This window comes from Parasteatoda tepidariorum, chromosome 5, assembly GCF_982258835.1.
Source record: "Parasteatoda tepidariorum strain Cologne lab strain chromosome 5, Ptep-v5.0, whole genome shotgun sequence".
NCBI classification, from domain to species: domain Eukaryota; kingdom Metazoa; phylum Arthropoda; class Arachnida; order Araneae; family Theridiidae; genus Parasteatoda; species Parasteatoda tepidariorum.
This window is the reverse complement of record NC_141759.1, coordinates 76,496,006-76,511,603: the sequence shown is the minus strand read 5'-3', so window position 1 is coordinate 76,511,603 and position 15,598 is coordinate 76,496,006. Positions and strand designations below refer to the sequence as shown.

General features: G+C 31.5%; 1 long non-coding RNA gene across 1 annotated transcript; it reads left to right on the top strand.

The window, feature by feature from the left end:
* Nucleotides 1-264: 264 nt before the first annotated feature.
* On the top strand, nt 265-15,156 carry LOC107441886 (uncharacterized). The gene is made up of 2 exons (XR_011637716.2): nt 265-390; nt 14,822-15,156. It is a non-coding gene; the product is annotated as an uncharacterized LOC107441886 (long non-coding RNA).
* The last annotated feature ends 442 nt before the right edge of the window (nt 15,157-15,598 follow it).

Sequence of the window (15,598 nt, the reverse complement as noted above, 5' to 3'; positions counted from 1 at the left end):
ATTTTTAAATCGTCATTGCTAATAATAAATTCATTAATAAGAGAACACTTATGCGCCATTTTTCTCGCTTTAACAATAAGCTTCATCATTTACTGATTGAGAAACATCGATATAACATCGATTATTCAAATCCCATCAATGAATTTTAATAATTTTCGGATCAAAAAGAAAAACGTTTTCTAAAAATTATATTATCAAATGTATTGAGGAATGATATGCAATTTTGTACTTTACTCTGACTTCAAGGACAATTTTACACACTTACTCAGCATTATACATAATTTAGAGCATGATTTTATGCAATATAGCTTTCGTATAAATACGCTTCACTAAAAGAGATACTTTCACAGTGATTTGTTATTTCTGGGTCAATTTCTTCACTTTATAAAGGTAGGTTAAATTTCCTGCGTTAATTTTTAAAGTGGTCGCAGCATCTTATAAAAAAATATGAAGTGGTAGCCTCTTTAAACTAAAAAAAAGCATTGTTCTTTGTTCGCTTTTATAGTGGCCTCAGCCTCTTATAAAAATTATGAATTCGTAGTCTGTTTACTTTAAAAACTAACCAGAGCATTGTTATTCGTTCGCTATTACAGTCGCCGCAGCATCTTATAAAAATTATGAATTGGCAGCCTGTTTACTTTTTAACTAACTAAAGCGTTGTTATTTCTTCGCTTTTAAAGTGGTCGCAGCATCTTATAAACATTATGAATTGGTAGCCGGTTTACTTTAAACTAACCAAAGCATTGTTACTCGTTTGCTATTACACTCGTCGCAGCATCTTATAAAAATTATGAATTGGTAGCCTGTTTACTTTTAACTAACTAAAGCGTTGTTATTTGTTCGCTTTTAAAGTGGTCGCAGCATCTTATAAACATTATGAATTGGCAGCCTGTTTACTTTTTAACTAACTAAAGCGTTGTTATTTCTTCGCTTTTAAAGTGGTCGCAGCATCTTATAAACATTATGAATTGGTAGTCGGTTTACTTTAAACTAACCAAAGCATTGTTACTCGTTTGTTATTACAGTCGTCGCAGCATCTTATAAAAATTATGAATTGGTAGCCTGTTTACTTTTAACTAACTAAAGCGTTGTTATTTGTTCGCTTTTAAAGTGGTCGCAGCATCTTATAAACATTATGAATTGGCAGCCTGTTTACTTTTTAACTAACTAAAGCGTTGTTATTTCTTCGCTTTTAAAGTGGTCGCAGCATCTTATAAACATTATGAATTGGTAGTCGGTTTACTTTAAACTAACCAAAGCATTGTTACTCGTTTGTTATTACAGTCGTCGCAGCATCTTATAAAAATTATGAATTGGTAGCCTGTTTACTTTTAACTAACTAAAGCGTTGTTATTTGTTCGCTTTTAAAGTGGTCGCAGCATCTTATAAACATTATGAATTGGCAGCCTGTTTACTTTTTAACTAACTAAAGCGTTGTTATTTCTTCGCTTTTAAAGTGGTCGCAGCATCTTATAAACATTATGAATTGGTAGTCGGTTTACTTTAAACTAACCAAAGCATTGTTACTCGTTTGTTATTACAGTCGTCGCAGCATCTTATAAAAATTATGAATTGGTAGCCTGTTTACTTTTAACTAACTAAAGCGTTGTTATTTGTTCGCTTTTAAAGTGGTCGCAGCATCTTATAAACATTATGAATTGGCAGCCTGTTTACTTTTTAACTAACTAAAGCGTTGTTATTTCTTCGCTTTTAAAGTGGTCGCAGCATCTTATAAACATTATGAATTGGTAGTCGGTTTACTTTAAACTAACCAAAGCATTGTTACTCGTTTGTTATTACAGTCGTCGCAGCATCTTATAAAAATTATGAATTGGTAGCCTGTTTACTTTTAACTAACTAAAGCGTTGTTATTTGTTCGCTTTTAAAGTGGTCGCAGCATCTTATAAACATTATGAATTGGCAGCCTGTTTACTTTTTAACTAACTAAAGCGTTGTTATTTCTTTGCTTTTAAAGTGGTCGCAGCATCTTATAAACATTATGAATTGGTAGTCGGTTTACTTTAAACTAACCAAAGCATTGTTACTCGTTTGTTATTACAGTCGTCGCAGCATCTTATAAAAATTATGAATTGGTAGCCTGTTTACTTTTAACTAACTAAAGCGTTGTTATTTGTTCGCTTTTAAAGTGGTCGCAGCATCTTATAAGCATTATGAATTGGCAGCCTGTTTACTTTTAAACTAACTAAAGCGTTGTTATTTCTTCGCTTTTAAAGTGGTCGCAGCATCTTATAAACATTATGAATTGGTAGTCGGTTTACTTTAAACTAACCAAAGCATTGTTACTCGTTTGTTATTACAGTCGTCGCAGCATCTTATAAAAATTATGAATTGGTAGCCTGTTTACTTTTAACTAACTAAAGCGTTGTTATTTGTTCGCTTTTAAAGTGGTCGCAGCATCTTATAAACATTATGAATTGGCAGCCTGTTTACTTTTTAACTAACTAAAGCGTTGTTATTTCTTCGCTTTTAAAGTGGTCGCAGCATCTTATAAACATTATGAATTGGTAGTCGGTTTACTTTAAACTAACCAAAGCATTGTTACTCGTTTGTTATTACAGTCGTCGCAGCATCTTATAAAAATTATGAATTGGTAGCCTGTTTACTTTAAACTAACCAAAGCATTGTTACTCGTTTGTTATTACAGTCGTCGCAGCATCTTATAAACATTATGAATTGGTAGCCGGTTTACTTTAAACTAACCAAAGCATTGTTACTCGTTTGTTATTACAGTCGTCGCAGCATCTTATAAAAATTATGAATTGGTAGCCTGTTTACTTTTAACTAACTAAAGCGTTGTTATTTGTTCGCTTTTAAAGTGGTCGCAGCATCTTATAAACATTATGAATTGGCAGCCTGTTTACTTTTTAACTAACTAAAGCGTTGTTATTTCTTCGCTTTTAAAGTGGTCGCAGCATCTTATAAGCATTATGAATTGGTAGTCGGTTTACTTTAAACTAACCAAAGCATTGTTACTCGTTTGTTATTACAGTCGTCGCAGCATCTTATAAAAATTATGAATTGGTAGCCTGTTTACTTTTAACTAACTAAAGCGTTGTTATTTGTTCGCTTTTAAAGTGGTCGCAGCATCTTATAAACATTATAAATTGGCAGCCTGTTTACTTTTTAACTAACTAAAGCGTTGTTATTTGTTCGCTTTTAAAGTGGTCGCAGAATCTTATAAAAATTATGAATTCGTAGCCTGTTTACTTTTAACCAACTTAAGCGTTGTTATTTGTTCCCTTTTAAAGTGGTCGCAGCATCTTTGAAAAATTATGAATTGGTAGTCTGTTTACTTTTTAACTAACTAAAGCGTTGTTATTTCTTCACTTTTACAATGGTTGCAGTATTTTATAAAACAAATTATGAAGCTGCAACCTGTTTACTTTTAACTAACCAAAGCATTGTTCTTTGTTTGCTTTTAAAGTGATCGCAGCATCTTATAAAGATTATGAATTGGTAGCCTGTTTACTTTAAACTAACCAAAGCATTATTCACTTTTACAATGGTCGCAGTATTTTATAAAAGAAATTATGAAGTGGCGTAATGCTTACTTTTAACTAACCAAAGCATTGTTCTTTGTTTGCTTTTATAGTGGTAGCGGCATCTTATAAAAAATTATGAAGTGGTAGCCTGTTTACTTTTAACTAACTAAAGCGCTGTTATTTGTTCGCTTTTAAAGTGATCGCAGCATCTTATAAAGATTATGAATTGGTAGCCTGTTTACTTTAAACTAACCAAAGCATTATTCACTTTTACAATGGTCGCAGTATTTTATAAAAGAAATTATGAAGTGGCAACATGCTTACTTTTAACTAACCAAAGCATTGTTCTTTGTTTGCTTTTATTGTGGTAGCGGCGTCTTATAAAAAATTATGAAGTGGTAGCCTGTTTACTTTTAACTAATAAAAGCTGAAAGTAAGACGACAAAAAAAGAACTGATAATGAAGTCATTTAATTTATAGCTAGCTTTTGTGATGAGTATTATGAATTGGTAGTATTATGAATGTATGATAGTATTATGAATTGTTTACTTTTAACTAACCAAAGCATTGTTCTTTGTTTGCTTTTATTGTGGTAGCGGCGTTTTAGAAAAAATTATGAAGTGGTAGCCTGTTTACTTTTAACTAATAAAAGCTGAAAGTAAGACGACAAAAAAAGAACTGATAATGAAGTCATTTAATTTATAGCTAGCTTTTGTGATGAGTATTATGAATTGGTAGTATTATGAATGTATGATAGTATTATGAATTGTTTACTTTTAACTAACCAAAGCATTGTTCTTTGTTTGCTTTTATTGTGGTAGCGGCGTTTTAGAAAAAATTATGAAGTGGTAGCCTGTTTACTTTTAACTAATAAAAGCTGAAAGTAAGACGACAAAAAAAGAACTGATAATGAAATCATTTCATTTATAACTATCTTTCGTGATGAGTATAGTAGCCGGGATTGCAAACTTTCGACATTTATGGGGGGGGGGGTATTATCTTTTAGTGTTAGTTAATTTTATGTTTAGTGTATAATTCTTTGTTTTGTAAATTTGATTTTAAATTATTTCTCCCACCACTACATGCAAATGATTCAAAACGTTATATGAAACGCCACTTTTTCCAGTTCTCTCGAGTTTTTTTGAAATGTTAGCAAAACTACCAAAATATTCGACCACTTTATAAAACGTTTTGAAAAAAAAGCGTACTATTTAGCAGCACAGCATAACCTCTTACTAGACTTAATTTTAAAATATTTATTGATACTTAATTTTTCTCGGTTGAAAAAAAAACTACCCTACATATATATTATAACTGTTAAAAAAAATCCTGGTAAGCATGGATAATTTAACCTTCACAAAAACAAGCTTGAATGATATTATCTCTTACCACTTTTTACCTTTTTTCTGTCTCGATATTAATACTCACTCAGCCTTGAAATTACGAACAAAATTTAAAGTTAGCAAAATGTTTAAGCTTTATTTATTAGAACAATAGCTCTTTCTTTATAATAGCACTGCTCACTGTTTTCGAACTAAATATAATAATTTAAATTGATACATGGAATTAATCTATATCCAGGGCAGCCAACTTTCCAAGCTCTTAGCAAAAATTTATTCTAATGGTATCTAAGTATGCTTTGCTGAATTATTTTTAATTCATTTAAACTTATTTTCCACAACACAACTTATAAATGATTTAAAAGTTCTTATGCAACGCCATTTTGTCTTAGCTCTCTCGTGGAGAGGCTTTTTAAATGTTGGCAAAATTTTCTAAAAATTCTGAAAGTTTTGGTTTTTAATTGCCTACCACTGTATAAAATATTTTTTCCTAAAAGCGTAGTTGTTGACAGCCCTGCTTCATTCTATAAATAATTAAGAATCTAAATTCTAAAGCTTGCTAAGTTTTTGTCATTCTTTAAAGATTAGCATTTTATTCGAGTTCTAAAGTTATTTCAATGTTTCACGAAGTTCATGTTCTTTAAAAATATATTTTTTTCGAAAGCAAAACATGACTGTCCTAAATGTCTTAGCAAATTTATACGTATGTGTACGAATTGCATTTTTGGTTGTTGCTCTCAAAAAATAAGAAAGTACAGATTATCCAAGTAAGAAATTTGTGTAGCCGTATAAAATCCTATTCTTTCATTCTTATTAAATATGACATTATATTAAACTATTAACCATTAGCAAAATGGGTGTTGTTTTGGGTTTGATGGCGTGCACACCTTATTTGGACGTCATCACACTTTTCAACTGTGCTCAAGAGTAATAGTAAACAGTGCGCATGCGTCATCATTGCATGTGTTGCTTTGGCAACGGCTGCTGTTTGATAATTTTTTTAATATTCTTTTTTTTCTTGTTATTTTCACCAGCAGTTATTCTTAATGTATTTACATGATAATAATTTGAAGTATTCTTATAATCTTTCATTATAAACTTATAATTACTGTCTTGGCGGTAATTTTAATATAAATATGAATACTGAAGAAGGAAAAGTATTTTGTGACGTCTAGAAACACGATATAGCCAGGGTTTGAAAAACAATCCGACGACAAACATCAGTTGAGACAGGTTTTGCAACCCATGGCGTTTATCGGCGTCAAGCCAGAAAAAAATTAACCAATGGGTAACCAGTGATCGTAATAAAGTTATCTCAATTTTTTGAATACAATTTGTTTCATCAAAAAAATTATTCAAGCATTTTTTTAAAAATAATTTTTTCCAGTTTTCATTAAGTGTATTCATATTTTTTATATTTTTACTGCTTAATTTCTCATTTCTAATAAATTTTTAATAATAATATATGAAATATTAAAATATGCGCACTTCTTTTGCACAAGGTGTTACGCATTGTCAACCCATAATACTTTTTAATCTTTTTAATCTTGGCAAAAACGAGGTAAAAGAATGTACACAAAGGTCTTAAATCAATACAAAAACATTATGAAATTCTGTCTAACAACTAGTGAAAAAGTTGGGTGGAAAAACTATTTTGATTGCGTGATAAAAGAGGTGTTTCAAAAAATTGCCTTTCAGCTTTCAACTTTGGCACTTAAACAAGTTTTGGTGTTTTTAAACTATACAGGCGATAGAAACTAAGTCGAACGATTTCGTGGTCAGATTGCATCTAAATAACGCATTTGTTAACGTTCTAATTTCCGATGGTTGCTAAACACGTTTACGAGATTTAAAAAAATAATCCGAAATGCAAAAATCTCTTATGAATAATCGAAAAGCAAACATTTTATGTGAGTTTCCAAAAATATTGGAATTATCTTTAAGCTAACTAATGCACGTACTTGCAACGGATGTCGTTTTTAACAGTATATGGCGTTGTCATCTATCATATAGCTCGTTCACCAGGAGTTGGCACTTGGCTCCGCCTTCATCACGTGGTATGCGACAATACTATTTCACTTTTTTTGGGAGAAGGCTGTGAGCAATCCTGAACAATCTTGCTATTTGGCGATCGTTTGGCAAAAATAATTATTTCGTAAACTTTATGTGCATTTTTTTAACAATAAATATTTCATAAATTTGATGATATTTTGCGCCATTTTTTATGATATTTCTTTCTTTTGAGTGAATAGTTTGTCCTTTATGAGACATTTCGCTGGAAGAACAACAGTTTTTAAATTTAAAGTATATTTAATTAGCTGGTGTAACAAAAGGTATAATAGCAGATGATAAAGCAAAGTAAGTGACTGAAAAAGAATTCACTTTTTGTGTTTGGCGCAAATTAAGGGTTGTCTCAATTTCAACAATGGAGATGTTTCTCTTCTAACTCCCGCGCTGAAATGAACTCTGCGTCCGAGAAGGTGGAGCCAAGTCTCAACTCCTGGTGAACGAACTATACTTCATATCTTCAGGTTATGGAATCTAATATTAGTTGTATTGTGTCTATTCGTTCTATAAGCTATTAATCTATGTCTATTAATTTTTGTCTTCTATCTTACTGAAAATAATTGTCTATGGGCTGGGCTTTATCTTCGGATTATTGTATTTAATCAGCTGTCGGAAGTAGCGCACTACGAGTAATGAAACTACTGTAGTTGCTACTCTTTTTCGCAGTTTGTAGTGTAGTGTGATATTTTTTTAATAAAATAGTAGTTTAGTGAGTAGAGCGGTACAAAAAAAAACAGTAATTTGTAGCTATTCCTGACTACTTTTAATGCTTAGAAAAGAAACACAGTTCTAACGCAACTAATTAACAACAAATAGTATAGAATAACTATATAAATTAACAACAAATTAAACAAACAACGAATTAGTGAATTAAACATTATAAGGACAAACTAAAGCTTACAGATAATGTGAAACACGTGGAAAGTCAGCATCGACGTTAAAATAGTATTCTACTCAGTGGTCGGAAGTAGGGAAACTACTGTAGTCGCTACTTTATTCCGTAGTTTGTAGTGTAGTGAGCTGCTTTTTTTTTAGAAAAAAGTAGTGTAGTGACTAGTGTGATTCAAAAATAGAGTAATTTGTAGCGATTCCTGACTACTTATAATGTTTAGAAAAGAAACACAGTTCTAACGCAACTAATTAACAACAAATAGTACGGAATAACTATATAAATTAAGAACAAATTAAACAAACAACGAATTAGCGAATTAAACATTATAAGGACAAACTAAAGCTTGCAGATAATATGAAACGCGTGGAAAGTCGGCGTCCACATTGAAATAGTATTCTACTCAATGGTCGGTAACGGGCTACAAGTAGTGAAACTACTGTAGTCTCTACTTTTTTACGTAGTTTGTAGTGTAGTGTAGTGACTAGTGCGATATAAAAAAAAGCAGTAGTTTATAGCGATTCCTGACTACTTTTAAAGTTTAGAAAAGAAACACAGTTATTGTTATTTCAATGTTAACATGTCATTTTCATGGAATGGAGCGCGCGTATGTAAATCTTTGATAATTGAATAACATATTTCAGAAGCTGTCAATTGAATTTTTTTTTTCTAATTTGTTGAACAAAAGCTGTAAAAACAGAAAAAAAAAACATTTTGGAACAGTTTATAAAATCATTTCATATTTAGCAATGCTATGTAAAATGCTTTTGGGATTTAGATTGATTTTTAAAAGAAATTCATTTAGCTTATCATCTAAAACTAATTTGATTTTTACTACCACTTTTTATGGGAAGGTGGCGAGGATTTTCGTAAACATTCTTTTCATTTTTTTTAAAATCTTTTGACGAGTGTGTGTTTTTTGAAATTGTCTACAGACATCTGCATAAATCATGAGTGAGAAAAACAGATTCTTAACGAAATGAAGAACGTATGTTTCCAACTGTCTCATAAAATAGTTAATTGAATAATTTTAAATTTTGTTTCACAAAAAATATTACCGCTATAAAAAGAAGACAGTTTTAAAGGAATCATTTGGGTTGGTGAACGGTAGTGATCAAGAGCAGGAACACTTTTGCACCATAGAACATATACTGTTAGAATTTTCATTATAAAATTACGGTAAAATAACCAGCAGCAGACTCTCTATCCAATTAACTGTAAAATATACGGTACCATTTTCACCTTTACGGTTTTGAAACCGTTTGATGCCAGTACAGTTTAAAAGAAACAAGAATACAAAACTTTAAGGTTCTTCAACCATTTACAACTAACATGTTTTCAAAACTGTATGAAAGGAATTTAACTGGTCTTTGGAGTTCAGTTATGGCTGAGTTTTGTTTTATCAAATGAACCGTGGAATGTAGTTTAATTAGTTTATCTAATTGTTTCAGTTATCGTAAACGATAGAAAACACTAGACTTTCTTGTGTTAAACAACTTCACGGTGCTGCCATCTATATTTGAATCGTACTCTAATAGTCCAGAGTCACAAATTGGGAAAGGCAAGAAACTGGGAACTGTTTCTGTGCTGAAGGGAATAGAGGACATAATGTGGTGTCAACGCTGGGACTCAAACCTCTGTTCTCTAGGTCATAAGATTGACAGATTAGCTCTCTTGACTGCAATACGTACAAGGAATTAAGTGATTTCATTAGGTGAGCCAAGTTGGCGAGATAAAATTATGGTTATTTAACCGTATGAGGTGAAAGCAGTTCATAAAAGGATTTTCTCACAGTTAAGAGTTTGAATGCCATCTAATTGATGGTTATTTAACTATTTTGTTAGAAGATGATAAAAAAACAATTAAATAAATTGTTATTTAGCCATTTTTTCTGAGAAATTTAGAACAGTGTATTATTGATAATTATAAGCTACAGTTTGTAATTAGTTGCATTCTTAGTTATCAATTTACGATGAATTATGATATACAACAAACACCTACGATCATATTACCTTAAGTATTAAAAATGAAAGCATAGAAAGAAAAGTATATGCACGAATTTAGACATTGAATGAAAAGTACCAGGGCGATATTGGAAAAACATGTTAAGCGCAATTTTGAAAATATTTTAATTACTATGTTTAATAACATGTTGAGATCATATGTGAGTACAAAACATTACTTTGTTTGGCCAAGTTTCAAATATGATATATTATCAATGAAAGTACATACTCTTCAACATCTGCTTTCCGATATTTCAATATATTCTAAAACTATTTCTTCGAAATTCACTGAAATGACCCATTAAATCTCCCACTAAGTTCTTTAAATGTTCTTAAATGCAAAGAGGTCAAGCCCTTACTGACCTGCAGGGCCGGATTAAGCGAACGCGGGGCCCTTGGCCATACAAATTTTTGAGGCACTTAGATTAAATTTTTTTTCTCGTATATTTTTTATTTATTCAAATATAAAAGTATTTATATATCTTTTCATTCAAGAAAGTATATTTTAAATAAAAATAAATAATAATAAATTAAATTTTACTTTATTTTATTAAATTAGAGCTAAAAAATAATCATAACATTTTGAAAAATCATTGTTTTTCTTAATTTTTTAAAATTTATTTTCAAAAAGTCCATTTTAAGGGGGCCCCTAATCATTGGGGGCCCCAGGCCATGGCCTAGTCTGGCCTAATGGGTAATCCAGCCCTGTTGACCAGATTACTAATTATCAAGACTGTTGTAAAATAATATAAGTATCTGCTATAAAAGTATATGTTTGGGTATGGTTGCATTAAAATTTTTAACTTATTCTTTGAATAGCGGGCAGAAGTTGTGAATGCATGACTGTTTAAAAAAATACTTTAATAAGTACAATTTACTGTGCAAATCAAATAGGGCAAGACTCCTTTTTCTCCAAGATTTTTTAATGCCTAATCATGTGAAACAATAAGACACTCACTATCTCTAACAAACGTTTAGGATTTTTTATCCATTATCCAATTGCATTGATAGCTTAGACCTCTTTGTGAGGCATGATGTATTCAACAAAGTTTTATGCGTATAAATATTACGATGCAGATTAAGGCCTGGTTTCTTAGGACAGGACGCCGTCAGCTGGAAATCAGCGCTAACCTCTGATTGGTCTATTTGTGAGTTTGATAGTATACGTCATCGAACGCTCATCTTGAACTACAATTGCCGTCCAACTCAACTGCAGTTGGATTACAACGTGACGTTAACCACAGAAGCAATGGCGGACAACATCCAACAGTACATTGAAATCAGCCAAGGCTTTGATTTTGACATTAAACATAGCTTCTTCATTAAACATAGCACTCTTCATTTAGCTCAGTTATAATATGTTTTTTCTTCGACAAAGTCATTATTTGTTCTCTAAAACACTGGTCGACAATAAATCAAATTCAAAACAAATTCAATACAAATTCAAAATAAATATTTGTTTACGTTATTAACGCATGCGCAATGAGAGATAATATCTGCGTTGAACCGACTGCTCACGCTGATCTAACAAAAAAGTGTTTTTTTGGCGTCAGCTCTGCGTCAACTTTCCACTGACGCCCAGATAAGGCGCTAGTTCTAAGAAACCAGGCCTTGAGCTAACAAACCAGTACTTTGTTGGCGCCAGCGAGACGTTGACGTCCCACTGACGCCCATATAAGGCGCTTGTCCTAAGAAACCAGACCTTTACGCAGATTCACGCAGAAGTTTAACGGTGCATTTTAAGATGACTTAGCCTCAGATTCAAAAATGCTCAAGAGATTTGACTGTATAATCAAAATTATGTTGCATGATTCGCTTGGAGATTCTGCAGAGTTAAATCCAATTGCGACATTGTAAAATTTTTTTGTATGTTCGAAAAGATCAAATGAATTGCTCGAGAAAAAAAAAATACATCGTATATAAATAATGCTGTAAAGCTGATACTACGGTAGTGAAATCAAGACTATGAGCAGTGCTGCCAGGTGCTGATAACCGTTCACCCCCAGATGGCGTTGTAAAATCCCCTAAAAATTTTTAAAAAACCCCAAAATTTTTAACTTAATGCATAAGTATTAAAAATAGTACAAAAGTTAAATAATGTATAGAAAACGTTGCTTTAATACTTTTTAATATTTTATTATCAACCAATTAATCTTTTTCATATCTCACTCGCTACATTATCTTTAATTTCTACTAAAATATTTAAGATATTTTTTTCAATACTTTTTGACTTGCACATTTTTTCATAAATATTTTATTATCAACGATATAGTCTTTGTTAATATTTTAATTCTAACATTATGCTTAAATTTTTGATAAAATATCCAACATATTTTCGTCAATACTTTCTGATTTGTATATCTTTTCGCTGTTAAACATTTTTAACATAGAAGAAGTAGATACAAAATCCCTTACCCTTAAACCTTTAAACTGCTTTTCGTGTTCCCAATCTTTCCTGTACTTTTGTACGTACTTCTTTTTTTCTTTATCCTTTGGCATTATTTTTAAACCATGCACATTAAAAATTTTAAATAATTTGAATTCAAATTCTCCAAACGTACTGGTTGATCGAGCTAAGTAATAACCTACTACATTCACCAAAGGGGTAAAGGTCTAAAATTATATCTTAATATTTTTGTTTTGGTTTAACATATTGATTTTCATATTACCATCTCACACATTCAATTATAGAATTTGATATTAGAAGGTAACCAAAATGAAACTAGTAAAATTCACAAATAACCCTATAACAAACCCCTAAAAACAAATTCCCCTAAAATACCCACTGAAGATAAAAAAAAAAAATCCCCCTAAATTTAGGGGGAAAACCCTTAATCTGGCAACACTGACTATGAGCCACGTTCTAGGATGTTTACGCCAAACTGTCTTCTATAGTACAATACTTTTGAATGAAAATGTGCTGAATTTATCGATGCGTATTATTCCGTGTAGTATCAAAGTTTTTGCTCCAAGTTAAACCCCTTTGCACGTGTTTATTTCTTTACTTTCAACTGCCATTTGGTGTTTAGACGCTGAGGAAAGTGCTTGTTTGTTGAACCAAAACTACAGTATGTACATTTTTGTACTTTCTTCACGTTGCTTTTTGATTCAGTTGACGCAGCACAAAGTATACCCTATCTGCATTTTATCTTGTCTGGGACTTACCAGGCAGGACCTGGTTCAAGCTCCCCTACTGGTGCTAGACTTTCTTAGAGTGAACGAGCTCATGAACCTGATCTAGCTCTGCTGGTCATGGGGAGGAGAACAACAACAACACAACAACATACCCTATGTTCCTTTTGGATTTACCAATAGGTAAATAGTGTGAACGAAAGCATATCAGTTCTGAAAAAGAATGATTTTCCCCCTTTTGTCCTAGGTTATTAGTACAGTGTAGTGAGTATATTCAATCTGCTCCAGCGTTATATCAATTTATCTCTTATAGATGCAATCATTCGTTCTCCTTATGACAACTGCTTTGGTAGCATCCATTCTGATCCAGGAAACAGCAGCAGACTTTGATTTCAGTGGCTACTCGCCGATCTCAAGAATGACCAGACAGACAGGTGGAAACTCATCTAGTCAAACCGTGGAACTTGATTTATGTTTGCTGTCTCTGGGTTTAAAGGTTCCATTGTCAGACCTCGCTCCAATATTGCAACCAGTCCTCCAGACTTTATTGCAGACAGTGAGAAGAACGGTCTAATTTCAATGAACATTGGCGAACTTAATATTTGTTGCTAATCATTATGCTATTGATCATTGCGTTTTATGCATTTAAATAAAATTGTTAAGGATTAATTTGCTGTGGACTCTTGGTTATGTTTTAGAATAACATGTTTTACTATTCTCACCTGATCAGTTATATGTTTTAAATTAAGAACTGAATAAGCGGCAAACGTCTTTATGAAATTAGTCAATTACTGTTCAATTTAAGACTGCAATATCACAGAAAACGGTTCAGTGCTGAAACATAATATAGGTATCTTGAACAGTAATATGGTGAAAATTTACTACAACTTTAGTAAGGTGTTACAGTGCAAGTATTGTGCTATCAAGTTTAAGAAGTATGATAATAAGGCTCAGTTCAAGACCTTATTAAGGTAGTACCAACTTTAGACGATATTACCGCTCAACAAAAAATAAAGTTTGCACAATTGGAGTACAATTTGTTTTGATATATGAGAACAACCACCTTCAAATATTGAAATGTGAATTGAAAAATGAGAGAATAACATTTAAGAAACATATATGTTACAGTTTTGTTTTTTAAAATTCAATTAACAAATTTTACTGTTAATAAAAATTATATGCTTCCCCACATCGAAGAGCGTTTTTTCCCAAGGTTGTTGAATGAAGTGGTAATTTCTGTACTATTTTGTCCAGGGATAATACGACGCATTGTCAGTTTCTAGAACTGAATGTCAAATGTAGATGCGCGTTTGATTAAATTGTACTTCTTCCAATAATAACATAATGATTTTTATCCCCATTTCAAGCAGAACTTCCAACTTTCTACCCTTTATGGGAAATTTTCTTCTAGTGGTAGCTAATTTTATGTTTTAACGTACTATTCTTTGTTTTATTAATAAGATTTAAAGTTATTTTCTGCACCACTGCATGTAAGTGGTTCAATAATTTTTATAAAACGTCAATTTGTCCCAGATCGCACGTGGGCTTTTAAAACGTCGACAATATTACCAAAAAAGAATTTACCGAAAGCTTTAGTGCTTAATTGTCTACCACTCTATAAAATATTTTGCTGGCAGACCTACTTCATTCTATAAATGATTAAGAATCTAAATAGTGTTGCCAACGGAATAGGGAATTGTCGTCGAATACAGAGATTGTTTTTTCCATTACTTTGGGAATCCCCGTACAAAATTATGCACATTGAATCAAGGTGATATTTAGATAGCTTATGATCCATAGTAAATAACAATTAATGCAACTTTCGTTGAACACTGACTACAGGAAACCAAATCAACTCTATCATAATTATTAATTAATTTCTTTCAGATGCGTTCCTTGATTGTTTTAGTTGCGACTGCTGTGATAGCTTCCCTTCTGATACAGAATTCTGCTGCTGATTTTTCACCAGTTCGCGTCGAAAGGCAAGCAACAGGTGGTTCCTCTAGTCAAACCGTGGAACTTGATTTGTGTTTGCTGTCACTGGCTGTAAAGCTTCCCTTATCAGATGTCGCTCCTATATTGCAACCAGTTCTTCAAACTCTATCGGATACATTGAGGAATGTTGGTTAATTCCATGAAAAAATGATGACAAGCACTGCAGTTGTTTTTAATCATTGTTTGCTTAACATTTCATGTAATGAAATAAAAATATGAACGATTAATTTGTGAAATTTTTATTTATAACTCTAGACTAATGTGGTAATTGCTACCCATAAATCATTATACGATATCACAAATTTTTATTACTTTAAATGTATATTATTTGGTGTCTTTCATTTAATATTTTTGAAAATCTCACTTTTTAAACTCACACATTTATTAATTTTGTTCACTGTTTCTGCTCACACATTTTTAATATAAATGTTCAGATCCTTCAATTCTTGTATTTTAATATTTTCAGATCTCCTTTTTTTTCATTATTTTTTCCATATTGATATTCTCTACTTCTTATTTATTTTATATTATCTGATATCTTTTATTCTTATTTATTATATTTTTGAAAAAAACATTTAATAAAGCCAATTCTATTAATTTAATAATGCTGTAGTAAAGATACTAATTTCTTAATTTAAAGTCAATTTCTTAATCATCGAGAGCAATTAA